This window comes from Onthophagus taurus, chromosome 1 (assembly GCF_036711975.1).
Source record: "Onthophagus taurus isolate NC chromosome 1, IU_Otau_3.0, whole genome shotgun sequence".
Lineage (NCBI taxonomy): Eukaryota > Metazoa > Arthropoda > Insecta > Coleoptera > Scarabaeidae > Onthophagus > Onthophagus taurus.
In genome coordinates, this window is record NC_091966.1 from 15,907,567 (window position 1) to 15,923,187 (window position 15,621).

Here is a 15,621-nt window from a genome sequence, read left to right on the forward strand (position 1 = left end):
CGATTTCGCATGTAGAAAAGATTAACCACGCGTAAATCGGCTCAAAAAGTATAAATAAACGATCGTTAAATTGATCGTTTAGCACGCGCAAATTGAACCGAAATAAGAACATTTAGGTAAACTAGAAAATTTGTTGAACCTTAATGTTTAGTGTTTATCCAAATAAAAACACCAAACACGTATGTTAAATTTTGTTCAGTTTGTTACTTTATGACTCATTGTTGATTTTCAACACCTTTACTAAACAACTAAAGGTTTATTAATTTTTTTTAAAGGCAATATCCTATTATTGATGTTGTTGTTATGTAATAACAAAAACTGTTTATTAATAGAAAGTTTATAAATGAAAAATAATTTAATTTTTTGATTAAAATCCTATTAAAAAAGAAAGTCGAGTAACTTTTAAAAGATTTGTTAACAGCGTAACTAATGTCCGTTAAAATTAGTTTACAATTCTGAATAGGTTTTTATTTTAAAATGTTAAGAATCACTTCAAATTATTAATACCGATAAAATTAAATTGTATTTGTGAAAATAGGTAGCTCAATTTATGTCTATTTAGACTTAAAGCGCAGACTAAAACAACAACCTCAGTTAAGTGACAAATTTACCGTTACCAAACTTCTGACTCATCCTATTATGTCTTGCTTAATTAAATATTATTATTGATTATTTACCAAATTAAACGCCAACCCAAACTGATAATATAAGTAAATAGTTAAAAATGTAAAGCTAAATCGGTACTTAATATAGTGAAATATCGGGACAACAAATTTAACACAAAAAATTATAAAATCTGTCGTTTCTGTATGGAAAATAAGGTTCCATGAGATCTAACTGACGGTCTGCAACAGCGGTCTCCAAACTTTCCAGGCCTTAGAGCCATACTGATTACTCCAGTGAGTTCCAAAGGCTAAAGCCATTTTAATTTTCTTGCCATTATCTATAATTTCTAGACCAGTTACTGAGTATGTGTCCTGAGCGAGCGTATGCTTGCTTAACCGTGTCACTTTACGACATCTGGTAGTCACAAGCAGAAATAGGTAGTGGTAGTACCCTCTATAGCTGATACCCTCTCTGGTCTACTGATCAAGAGATGATAGTGGTTCAAATCATTAGTCTTACATTGTATCATTCATCAACAGTTCTTGTGCGTGAAATGTTTGGATATGTCTGAAGTTTTAAAACCAATCATCAGTTAAACTAAAACTAGAACTAACACTAGCACTATCACAAGAACTAACACTAGACCTAGAACTAGAATCTTTCGGGTTAAGCCGTGCGTTTTTTGAAAAAATGATTGACGTTTCGGGTGCCATGTTGCAACCTTCTTCAGAAACAAGTTCGAAGTGTTTCAAGTTTCTGAAGAAGGTTGCAACATGGCATCCGAAACGTCAAACATTTTTTCAAAAAACGCACGGCTTAACCCGAAAGATGCTAGTTCTAGGTCTAGTGTTAGTTCTTGTGATAGTGCTAGTGTTAGTTCTAGTTTTAGTTTAATTAATATCGGCCGTGAAAGCCTTCGTACTTATACAATCATCAGTTGTTAATTTCATCAGATCAACTGGGCTAAATCACCGACAATCCAGTGAGATTATTGAAAAGATTGGAGAAAATGACTTAGCAAATCATACTGGCATACGCTGCCTTAGTTGCTGAAAGTCCTTCAGTACTTTTTGAACCTTATCGAGCAGCAATCGATATTTTTTTGAATAAAAAGAAAACATATTAACAAAACATATGAACAAACTCAATTTGAGATTGCACGGGGAAAGCTCGTTTCTCCCTGATTTATGCGCTAATGTCATTCCAGCAGGAGATAATATTGTTTCAATGACAATTACGTAAAAAATGTTTCACACATTTTAAAAACGTAAAATATTAAGCCACATAACTGAGACTGACACATCGATTTTGTAATAGAAACTTTAAGTGATTTTTAGATAAATTTTGATACTCGTTTCTCAGAGTTTGACGTCATTGCGAATGAAATTAAGATTTTTCAAAATCCTCTCGATACTGACATTGAAACCCTATCCCCTGAACTTATTATTATCATGGGATAGCCCTGGAGTTAATATCATACTGTGTTTTTCTATCCAATTTAGCACAACTAGTATTAGCGATCATTCTTCAAGACAATCTAAAATCATTGTCTTGCATCATCCAGCATTATTATTACACTTATATTAGGCAATGATTCATTTAAGAAAATTAAGAGGAGATAACGAACGCTACTTTTGATTGGTGCGAAGTTAATCGCAACCTCTAAGACTTCAAAACCACAAATCAAAAACCTTCTCTCTATCTTCTGCCTCTCTCTACAAAATATAATTTTGATGTCAGTTGCTGCTATTGCAATAAATTGAGTCAAATTTACATGTACAGGGTCATTCCACAAATTCCACACCCCATTTATTTTATGCGAAGGGCAACAACGACGATGTGGAATACTCGGAAAATTAAATTGTATTTGTGAAAACAGGCAGCTCAATTTATAACAAATACCACAGTTAAGTGCCAAATTTGCTGTTAGTATTTACGCCAAACTTCTGATTTCTGACCAACCCTGTTATATCTTGCCTTATTAAATATTATTATTGATTATTTACCAAAATAAACGTCACAGCAAATAGATAATACACGTAAATAGTTAAAAAAGTATATTTGTAGATAATTTATATTTTTCTTTCAAAAATAGAAACCTCCACTAACTCTTACCAGTTTTATATAACAAACTGTTGCTCAAATCATGGAAAGTCTCAACGTAATTTAAGATCCGTAACCCGACATTATCTCGTAAGGTATCAATATTATTGAACTCGGTATTGAGGAGTAACTTGATCTAGATGTTTACAAAATAATGATAAGATGTTTACAAAATGAAAATAGAGTTTACTATCAAAACTAGTTTAACTTCATTTTAAATGAATTGGAACAATAAGTTAAGTGCATTTATGTCTAAACATACGATAACCAACTATAGGTGTATCTACCAAAATAAGTGATTTACTACTTATCTTGTTTTAACAGTACAAATATTTATAAATTGCTTTTGTTTATTTATTTGTCTATAATATGAATCTCCTGACCTATAAAATACGTGTGAGGTAAAATGGGTGGGGCAAAATAGGTCATCACTAAAAGTTAATTATCTTGTTTTAATTAACAGCTTTAAGCTGATAGGTGGGTTATATGTTTAAAGCCGTGTATTTCAAACAGTTTGATTTTCTCACACATCACAAAATAGATTTTACTTAATACTATAACAGAATACTGTGTTAGTGAAAATGGCATTTAATTAGAAGTTGACGAAGATTTTAATGATAGGAAGCCTACTAATTTTGAAATGATTGTTTCTTAACATGAATCTATTACTCAAAATTATTTGGATTCTGTGAGCGATAAAGAGTATGTGCCTGATACAGACGACACAGAAGATGATGTGCGAATAGTGAGCATACTGAAAAATACAACTTTCCGACAAGTATAAGCTTTCCATTAATGACTATAAATGCCATCTTTCCCTTACTGTACAAAGTATAAGTACTGTTAATGTACTTATACTTTGATTACTCGGTAAATAAAGTCCTATCTATACCAAAAATGTTTTTCTAAACGACATCCGTATAGATCAAATACCCTCATAGAAATATCGAGATGCCATAATCAATGGGGCTCCGATCCTATAAACGAAATAGAAGAAACGAAGCTAGAATCAATATTTAAACTTAGACCTACGTATAAGATTACTTCGTTGCTACATCTATCCGATGTTCTTATATGGATCAGAGCTCATTGCTACATAAAAAGATAAATGCTTTCGAAATGATCCTGTATCGCCGCATCTTAAAAATAGTATGGACAGAGAAGATAACCAACGTGGAAGTGCTAGATATAGATATGGTACAGATATAATAGCTCTTCAACGTATTGAACAGATCTTTAACGGCAACGAAACGAATCTGAACGATTTGGGACACATAACAAGAGGTAAGACGTCGTAGTAAGTAGGAAAACGTCAAAATTTATGGCTAAAAGATTTTCGCTAATGAGTTGGTCGCACTTCACTACAATTATTCCGAGGAACAACGTTAAAAATTATAATTGCTGATTAAATCGACAACCTTCGTATGGAGACCAGAGAGAAGGCCAGAAATCTAATATAATCTAATATTAATAAAACATGATGATTCTTTCCCTAAAACAACGGCTCCTTTAATCCTTTGTACACTTGTTCTTGGTCTCTTACACTTATTGGAAATACGTAGTAAGGTCTTGGTGCTTAAATATCTCATCAAGAAAGTTTCTTTTCAACCTGTTCTCAGTTTGCTAACATAGGAATCAATCTATTTTTAATTTCTGAATATGAGTTGGACTGTTGCTAAACTCAAGGGCGTAGATATCTTTTATTTCTAGGGGGGGGTAATTTAGAAACATTACAGCGTTATGCTCGCCAAATAGTGCTTAGAATCAAGGTTTATGGGGGAAAATAAAATAAACATTAACGTCCGAAATTAGAAATATAATTATTGCTAAAGCCCTAAAGTAGTAGTAAATTAAAAAAAATATATGAAACTACACATTTTCTTTTCTCTATTATGGGGGGGGGGGGTAGCTTAGCTTGTTTAAACGATTATCTATTTATTTATTTCATAAAAAATATTTTTTTTAATATTGCGACACTCAAGATACACAATTACTTTTCCACAAGATATTGTGTCTCTAAAAACTTCGAAATTGCTATATTTAAATATTTACGGCACCCTAACTTTTCATCCTATGTGATACAGACTAAACTCTGAAACCATACAAAACAGAAAGTAACTTTTCTGCTCTATTCAATAGTGTGTAATGCTAATTGATCGTTTGTTTATTATTATATGTAAGCATCTAATTCTTTGTAAGTCATTTTTCATCACCTACATTTAATTGGTCTGCAGTTTGTTTATTTATGTTAACATTTACTTACGTCAACACATCTATTAACACTTTAACTAACACTCCTATTTATATATGTATATCATTTTACAATGTCAACCAATATAGACGCTGAAAAATTCTTACATTTTTAAATAAACATACTTCAAAATAGATAATTTATTAACATCCAGGAAGTTTATTTCAAAGTTTGTAAAGAATTTAGCATTTATAGTTAATTCTACTGTTTTTTGCTTAAAATATCACTGAACCTCGCAAATAGGAGTTTTTAACTGACCACTCCAATAACATACTACGAATAAATAAAGAGATTGAGGATTATTGGATAAATTACACCTTGCAGTAACGAAGAACCGAAGAACGAAGATAATGAATATGAAGTAATCTAGATTAGCAACAATTATAGCAATAATAATCACGAAAAAATTTTTGTGGCTCCTCGACCAAAAGCAACCGCGGTTTCATTAAGTAATACATCCTTGATAATTTTGTAGATTTGTATCTATATGGTATCCTCGACTTAAATAACTCATATATTCTAAAACTATTTAGACCACAAGCAACTTCGGTTTAATTATCTTGTGTTTCTATGAAAAATGTGTACATTGCATTGAGGTTTTATGCATCGACATGGTTTGGTGTTGCACTTCGGCATTATTAAGTCATACATCTTTGAAAAGTGTTCAGTTTTGTATCGATATGATATCGATATAGCACATGAAAATTAAAAATCGATGAAAATAGTGTGGCTTCGTAATGGTATGACGTCCATATATCGATTGCTTTGACTGCAATCTTTGCATTGAACGTATTAAAGTATACATATATACATTGCGTTCTTCATCATGTCCAATAAATGCAGGACTTTTAGGATGAAAATGAGGTTAGTTATTGGGTTTTTGCCTATTAGGGCTTTATATACAAGCGAGTTATTAGGTTTATTACATCGTATTCTATGAAATACCAGATACTTACATATATGTTCGCTATAAATACAATAGTACTGAAGATATGGTTATGGACAAACTAAATGAAACATCAAAATAATTGGAAACTCTCCAAGTTTTTTTGCCCACTCACAAATGTTCTATGTGCCCCCCTGGGTCACACGACATATATCTAGCCGATAGTTCAATTCGTTCCACACAGTTTGTAACTTCATCCTGTCAATTGTCATCACTGCACCATTAATCCTTTCCCTGAGTTCTTCTAATGTCTTTGGCATTGGGGGTATATAAACAAGATCCTTAATGTGCTCCCAAAGAAGGAAATCACAAGGCGTTAAATTAGGTAATCTAGGCGGCTAAGGAAATAAACCGATGCGGAAATTGCCAATGAGTTATTGGTACCATAACAACAACCTGGAGAGGTTGCGATTATTTTGATATCTATCTGATTCAAATTATGTTTTCGTCAACTGTACAATTTCATATGCATGTATAATCTTTCATTTCTGGATTTCTTTCCATAATTTTAATACCTAGTCACTAAAAAATTACTTACAATAGGAAAACATGCATATCTTATTGTTTCAGTCTCAAAATCTATTTATCACTAGTGTGACAACGAATAGTTAAAGAACAATTTTTTTCTTTTATACATATTTAGAAATTTTACTTTATTCAAAATTGTGCTTGGAAATTTGCTTAATTGAAAACATAAAAATATTAAATTATCGTATTTTTATCATTTCTACCTAAAACACTAACGTCACAAGTGTTAAAATCTTCTGTGCTGTTACACTGACAACGAGTGCAGTTCTCCTCCTACTTGAAATTGTTTCAGTTGAGAGAAGGGGAATCCCGGAAAAACGTTCCGCGAAGAGATCGCGATATAGTCCGGACCGATTTGAAAAATGAATCACTTTCGACCGTGTTCCATTATTATAAACGACGACGACCAACTCGGCATCATTTACAGTTCCGTTCTAAACCTGACCGCCATCCAAAAAATCGTCTAATTTTAACTGCACGGATAAAAATCGCTGCTCAGTTCGCGCGACCCTCGGATTTACCGTTCAAAGTCGTGTCGTTCCTGCACGAGTTTTGTGTTTAGATTTGTGTATTTGAAGTTTTGGTTGTTCCAACTTCTTAACTGTGATATCATTTTTAAATTTTAATGCGCAATTTTTTTTTATTAAATAAATCTGATCTTATGGAGGTGTGATACTGTTATCGGTGAGTGTATCTCGTGGGCAGATTTGAAAAAGTGTTCCGGATATTTCTGTATTCGCGGGATGGAGACACGGCTTACCACTTAACGCAATCGATCGTAAGTAATCAGTTTTCAACTGAAATATATATTTTTTCATTTTTGATATCACCCACTTTTTATTTACATTTAAACGTTCACGATGTGAGTCCATAAATTATTATCCAACGATCCAGTAGAAGTAACGATACAGTAATTAATTTAATTAATCATTTTTAGAACAAAATAGAAGGATGCGAAAAATTCCGTTTAACTAGTGTTTCATTATAAAATCATTAAATTCTGGTATTTTGCATAAATTCCACGCAGTTTGAAGCGAAATTGCACCATTGAAATTATGCACACATTATAAATTCCTTTGTGAACTTTAACATAGTGTTAATAACAACAGAACAATTGGGATAATTATGGATGATTTGAAATGTTAAATTGCTGAAATATGTTTTTTCCTATACGGTTTTGCATAATCAATAATGTTATGTTATTTTATTGTGTGCAAGGAAATAATTGTCTCGTAAATAAAATAATTAGGTTTTATTAGCATATCAATTATGTTTATTAATTTTTATGTTTTTGAAGTAAACATAAAACTAATTAGTAACGGCTAAAGTATTGAAATACCCAAGTATCGATAACCTTGTAAAAACATATTTACTCAAACATGAGCTGAATAATAACATATCTGTCACAAATAAGGGGAATTTACAATATTTTATTTGAATGTGTTCCGGGAATACAAAAATTGAAATACTTAGAAGTATTTTCGCAACTTCCTCACCAATAATTATCTTTATTCAATCATTCATCAAAAGAAGTTTTCTTGAAATAACAATTTATTTATTTTTAAATCGATCGTTTAAAGAATGAAGTGCATAGATAATAATACCCAAGCAAATAGAGTTCTCCTGTTATAAATAGTCAAAGCGTCAATTTGCATTGTCGATTTGAAGTAAATTGCGGTTTTAAAATAGAACATAAACAAACCGGTTGAAAACACGTAGGCCATTTCAACAATAAACCAAAGAATGCGTGGCCGCGTTTTAAAATAGAAACGGACCCGGCGCTCTCCGAAATTCATATTACAAACTTAAAAAGGCTACAAAAGTAAAAGTGGGACGGGACAAAATGTGTCTGTCTCGTCTTTATTATGGATATACATCGAGACGTTTTGTGTCGATGTGAAAAGTTGGGAAAATTTTAATTAAATGTCTTATTGGAGAATATTTACGGATAAGTTTAATAAATCACTAAATTATTTATAATAATAAAGCTAAATGTTACATTATTTTGGTTGAATAGTCATAGTTATTTTTAGGACAGATGAACGGTGTTCGTTTAAATATTGCAATAAAAAAATCGTAATGTCAATATTTATCATAGGTTTGCAGTTGCTATAGGATAAATTAACTGATAAATTTAAATTTCTAGGATGAACTTTTGTGTCTACTTTTGAGGTTTGTCGGTTTTTTTATAGTCATTACCTAACGTTGTATTTGTTTAGAATCGTCGATAATTTTATGATTATATCTGTTGTTTTTTCTTTCTCAGAATCTTCATTTTCATACTCGTTTTCACTATCATCACTTTATGTGGTATTTCATTTTCCGTCATCATACTGGGTCGCCTTAATCTTCTTCTAACTGTTCTGGCACATCTCAACCTCTTGTTCTTTTCATCATCTTTTCTAGAGCAGTACAAAATCTGAGACTTCTAAAAATTTTTCGAATTTACTATTGTAACCTTTTTGCGACAAAAAGTATTGTTTATAGCTAAAGACATCTAAGTTTTCCATGTTCTGCTTGTAAAATATTTTCGGATGAATGAGCAGATGCGTTGTCTAAATGGTATAAACACTTTACATGTTCCGGTAACATTGCTAGATATTCCTATTGAAAGTAGGTTAATGAGATATTTCAATCATAACAGAACATATTAAAAATACATTATTTTGGGTATTATGTAGAGATGGTCAAAGTACACTTGCAAAATTCTAATGTGCATATAGATTTTATGCTATTCTTCAAGCAATAATTGAAGAATTGTCAACAAAAACATACATAGATAATGTCGGCCTTCTCTTTTGTGTTATAATATAAGCATATATTTATATTTTTTCTGTTATTCCTGTCCTTTAACGTGTAATGGTAATATCCCACCTTCTGGTTGTTTCATTTATATGTTACACACGTTAATATCAAATTCCGATTAATATTTACATATATTTTAAGTTGTAGTGATTGAAGCCTGATATTTATGCTCATTTCTAAGACAACTATGTTTTGCTATTATTAAATTAATAATAATGGAATGCAGGAAATAAAGGATGTTATGTTAATTATGGATATTGCGTAATGTCAGGTAGATTGGGTGAGACCAATTATGTTTACTAACAATAACTTGAATAGCTTTAGGTAAAGAATGTTAAGTAAAGATTGAACGTTACGCATTATCATGAGGAATTGTTCACAAGGTTGTGTTATTTTTAAGCTAATTTATGATCATTTTGATTAAATCTCATCATTGTTTTTATTTATAACCATCGTTCGAATATTGACGTTGAAATTATCTCGCAACATGGTTTCTTGTTCACTACTTTTTTTCCTAATTTATTGATATTAATCTTCTTCCTATATTATTCTTAAGTTATTGCTTCCTATACATCATTTTAAAACGTTAAATAAAAATTCTATGCGTTTGGAAGCAACCTATCTAGTTATATAACAAATTCTGATTTATATTAAGTATTCATGTCTTCGTGACTTTGTCTTCAAAGTCATGGTTATAAGTATACAGTTGTGATTATGACATAACTGAACTTTGAGTCCATTTGTCCAACATTTTTTTGGAATCCCAGTAATATTGTGATGTTTGACTTTATAAGAAGAACAAATATTACCCTCTGTTACTTTAAACGGTTTACAATACTCTATGTCTAAAAGTAACACTAAGATAACACCACATTTCGAACAATGCTTTAATAATAAACTTCAAAAGATGTTTTATGGCGCAGTCCCATCTGTTTGACCAAATTATCCAACAACGTCGTTGGCTTTGCTTCTCTATGCATGGGCCATAACGTGCTTTAATCTCTCCCACTGATACACAGGGAATATTTGTAAACAAGTGAATGTTTGTAAATAGGATCAGCATTTTGATTTGTTTTTGTTTATAATATAGTTATCAAAAATGGATTATAAAGGATTAAAATAGACTAAAGAGACCAGAAAGAAAGCGAAACAAAGTGACGACGAATTAATGCAGAAAATATCATAGGAATTAACTTGGAAAAATGTAGAATAACAAGATATGCAGAACGTCAACGACAGTAGCCTAAATCAGCGATACGGCAATGGTGTTATAGAAATAAGCAAATACTTTTCAACGGTAAGATGGCTTGGACGGATAACACTAAAACAAAGATCAGAAAACAAAACCGGAAGAAGATCAACATGCATGAATGAAATAAAAAAAAGAATTAAAGAAAGAATTTGAAGACACAGGGTGCCTATATTGACATTACCCGAAACTAAATAGGAGGGCCAAGTATTAATATACATAGGAAACGACCACATAACGATATACAGCGGAATAAAGCACGAACTAAGAGCAGCCGCAGCAGTAGCATGTAGTATTATATATAAAAAACTTGATATGTCCATACATAATAGAAGGCCTTGATCAGATACTATCCATGAAAATGAAACAAAGAAACTATAGAAAAACAATAATTACCATACCTAACAAAATGGAGAAGAGAAATAAATTTTTGGAGGAACTAGCGGAATCTGTAGAAAAGGCGAAGGAAGAGATGCTGGGAGACTTCAATAGTAGGACAGGGAAAAGGGATGAGCGGTACAGAGAGATATAAGGAACTCACGAAGAGAATTTAGTATTGTTCATAGACTAGCCACATAACAAATACCAGTTTCTAACACAGAAATATACATACCTAAATACACAAGAGAAATGGTAAGCAAAAGAAAAAAGTTATTAAAAGATGATGTGTTGGTGCAAAAAGAAAATTTGAAAAATGTGAGTAATCCAAAGGTGTTTAGAGGACCACTACTTCGTTGCATCTGAAATGAAAGAAAGTAGAGGGAATGGGGATAATTAACAGGGTAAATCCAAAGAGACCAAATTAAGAGACCTTGGAATTGCTGCAAAATATCAAGTCAAAGCAACAGAAAAGTTGGAGATGCTGGAAGCAACGGATGATGAGAAAACTTTAGAAGATACGTAAAATCACTTTAAAAACATCACAATTCACGTGGCTAAAGTAGATGTTAGTAAAAAGAAAATAATGAAACAAACGGCATAGTGGACCGAAAAAGTAAGATATTGTATCAAGATAAATATAAAAGCACGGAAAGAAGGGAAAAAGCGAAAATAAATTGTAACGGGAGCAAAAAGGAGAGAATGGGAAAACTTCGGAGATAGAATAGAAAGCAGCAGTGCAGAAAACCAGAAACTATTTTATAGAACGTTAAAGGTAATAATTAAAGGTGACATAAGGGAAACATTGAAGGAGAAAATAGAAATAAAAGATAGATGGAAAAAATATTTCCAAAAGATTATAAGCATAGAAACAAACACAGTAGAAAACAAAAACCAAAAAGTAAAGAACGAAACAATTAATTTAATGCTACATGCCTATAGCATAAGCTACATTGCAATATGTTCTTGAAAATCCATTTTCTACAAAATTGATTCATTAAATTTCCTTATTTATATTAGCTGCTACTGTGCCAAGTTACTCAACAACACCTGATTAGCAGTGGGATTTAGCACAAACAATTATTTTAATAAATTTAATGTTACTGCAATTTAGTAATATAAATACATAAAAATAATAATAAAAACAATATCCCATAAAAAATGAAAAACGTAATTTTAAATTAGCTTGCACCAATAACTAACTACATAATTAGTTACACCACTACAACAAGCAGTATTAACAAAACTAGAGAGCAAAGCCTTTTTTACAATGACAGAACCATGATGATTCATTTCATATCCACAAAAACATCACGCTCTGGGTTTACAAAACGCTTCCTCTACAGTTTAGCCTAAGTAAAGTGTTCGAGTTCTCTTATACAAATAGCACCACAAATATCACATTGTAATCTACATATACAGGGTGATTCATAAGTAATGGGCCAAATTGTAAATGTACGTTCAGGAGGCCAAAATAATAATATTTTCATTAACAATAATGGGTCTTAGTCTGCTCCTTACTGAGATACAGGATGTTAAAGCGAAAAAAATAAAATAGATTTTTGTTAATAGATCAGCTACTTTTCTACATAATGACTCATAGTTGACTTATAGTTTTTGTAAGGGTAAACAATAATGTGTGAGAGGATTTGAGTTAACTCGTAGATGTCGCCACATGCGCCATATGAATTATGAAACGTCAATGAGCTTTTACGTTTAATGAATAGTTTAAAACATTTTATTGTTAAGTAAACTGATTCATTCTTGTCCTAACATAAATCAAAATGCCGAGACATAATCACTTTTCAAACGAAGAAATGAGAGACATGTTATGCGTTTACGCACAAGAACGTTTTTCTGGGCAAGCAGCATCCAGAAAATATCGTGAAATGTACCCTTACAGAAGGCAGCCAAACCGGAAGATATTTCAAAATATTTATAATCGATTGGGTGAAACAGGTTCATTTCGTCCAAAATATCATACAGGACGTCCTAAGATTATCACTCCGCAGCAAGAAGATGAAATTTTGGTAAGAATTGCGCAAAATTCTGAAATAAGCACTCGTCGATTGTCTGCAGCAACTGGAATAAGCCAACCATCCGTGACTAGAATTTTACACAAGGAAAATTTATATCCCTATCATTTTATACCTGTGCAAAATTTACTTCCAACAGATTATCGAATCAGAGTTCAATTTTGTCAGTGGCTAAAAGGAAAATTGAATAATAATCCAACATTCCTAAATAACATTCTTTTCACGGATGAAGCAACCTTTACCAGACGCGGAGTTTTTAATTGGCGAAATAGTCATGCCTGGGAAACCGAAAACCCTCGTTTAAAATAAGATAGACATTTCCAGCACGAGTTTAAAATAAATGTGTGGTGCGGTGTAATAGGCAATACATTACTGGGCCCAGTTGAATTACCTCCTACTTTAAATGGAATGTCATATTTAATTTTTTTAAATAATGACTTAGTCGACCTCTTGGGAGATCTTCCATTACAACTAAGAAGAAATATGTGGTTCATGCAAGACGGTGCTCCTCCACATTTTTCACGTGCTGTGCGCGAACATCTGAATGAAACATTCCCTCACCGTTGGATTGGACGTGGTAGTGAATTTCAGTGGCCACCTCGCAGTCCCGATTTTAATCCACTTGATTTTTATGTGTGGGGTTACATGAAATCAATGGTCTATGCTGAACCTACTATAAATACACGAGACGAGTTATGGAATAGAATTCAAGATGCAGCCAATTCAATACGAAATAATCCTGCTACATTTTTTAAAGTCAGACAATCCTTAACCAAACGGTTAAATGCGTGTATAAATGCTGGTGGTGGTCATGTTGAAAACCTTTTGCAGTAGCTCATAATTAAGCTTAAATTTAATTTAACTTCGCACAACATTAACATGTAGGTTTTGATAACAGTTGTCGTAAGTGGTCTTAGTTCAAGTCTGTTCTAATGTTGTATTTCGTTTTATTAACTGGCGTACAATAAATTGTTTTATTACGTAATTTTTTTATGGTTTCAGTTTAATATTGTTATCAATTATCAATTACGGTTAGGTAAATGTCAACATTCCATGCCATGCTTGTGTCTTAACAGATTAATGCTACGTCGACCACCGTGAAATGTAGTGTAGTGAATTAGTAAAATTCAAATATCTCGAAAATCGTTAATATTTTCAAGATCAAAGAAGTATAGCTTTTTTCTACAGAAATGATGGGGCTATCCAAATTAAACAAGTATGTTGTAAAATAATGAGCGATAAAAAATTTGTAGCTGATTTCATCTAATTCATATGGCGCATGTGGCGACATCTACGAGTTAACTCAAATCCTCTCACACATTATTGTTTACCCTTACAAAAACTATAAGTCAACTATGAGTCATTATGTAGAAAAGTAGCTGATCTATTAACAAAAATCTATTTTATTTTTTTCGCTTTAACATCCTGTATCTCAGTAAGGAGCAGACTAAGACCCATTATTGTTAATGAAAATATTATTATTTTGGCCTCCTGAACGTACATTTACAATTTGGCCCATTACTTATGAATCACCCTGTATATACACCGTTATAACCCATTATTTGAGTTTTATCTTCTTTCGAAGACTTTCGAAACAAATATTATTGCATTATGCAAAACAAGTTATTAATACTTGGATATTTGATTATCAAATTATTAACGAGATGCTAACTTATTATGATTCCCCTTTCAATAAAGCTGTTATTGTCTTGTCGAGAAAACATAATCTTCTATAACAATAACATTTTTGCTATATCTCACTCATCAATGAATGTTATCGGCTCTCATCATAGAATTCTCAATGGGAAGCTACGTGCTATAATAAACTCAGGATTTTAAATTAAGTACATAAAATAAATTAAAAATATTGATTACTACCTGTATTATTTCACGTTTATTATCTTACCTGCTTTGTCTAAAATTAACCGAAATTAAATAATACTAAGTATCAAAAATTATGAGTAATAAATATAATGTTGCATCATAACCAAAAAATCACTGCTTATTATTAAATTTGAATTTATTAAGTAAGTGAATTAATAAACATCTATACGTGTCATGATTACGTGTCTATCAATACTGCAAAAAACTTTTCTTTGTTTTATATATTTTCAAGATATTCTTTGTATCATGTGTTTTGGTCAACATTAATTTTTATTAAAATTCCATTTGTCTCAATTTCATTATATATAAAATTTAAATTAAATTTTATTAAATTTAATATATAAAATTGCCGTTTAAAAATATGATGTGACTAAAATGTAACAATACAATTACCTAACATTTCTAGTATATATCCTTCTTATCATGATCAACAAGTTACTTAAACAAATTACCGCTTTACTTCAAACAAATGAAAAATTGTATCAAAAATGACTAGATATTGTTTAAATTCCTATTAATTCCTTGTTCATACAATTATATTATATAACTTAATAAATAAATATTTTTTTGATCTAATCCAAATTCAAATACTTTCTCTCCAGATGCTTTATATTAAAATAATCGATTTCTTTGTCTATTTATACAATATTAAATAAAATCTAAATTTCTAATGTATTCTTTGGAAATAGGCTACAACAATAAACACTAAATAATAAATAATCTTGTGTCGACCTTGTTTTAAGATTTCTCTTCCCATGGAAAGTCACAATTATTCAACAATTTATGACTGATTATGTACCATCAACCATCCTACATTTATCTTTATTGGCGTAGC

General features: G+C 31.3%; 1 protein-coding gene across 8 annotated transcripts in view; it reads left to right on the forward strand.

Annotated features, from left to right (window-relative positions):
• LOC111429585 (trio Rho guanine nucleotide exchange factor) overlaps positions 1-15,621 on the forward strand; it is a 232,834-nt gene that overhangs the window by 182,708 nt on the left and 34,505 nt on the right. The window lies entirely within an intron of this gene.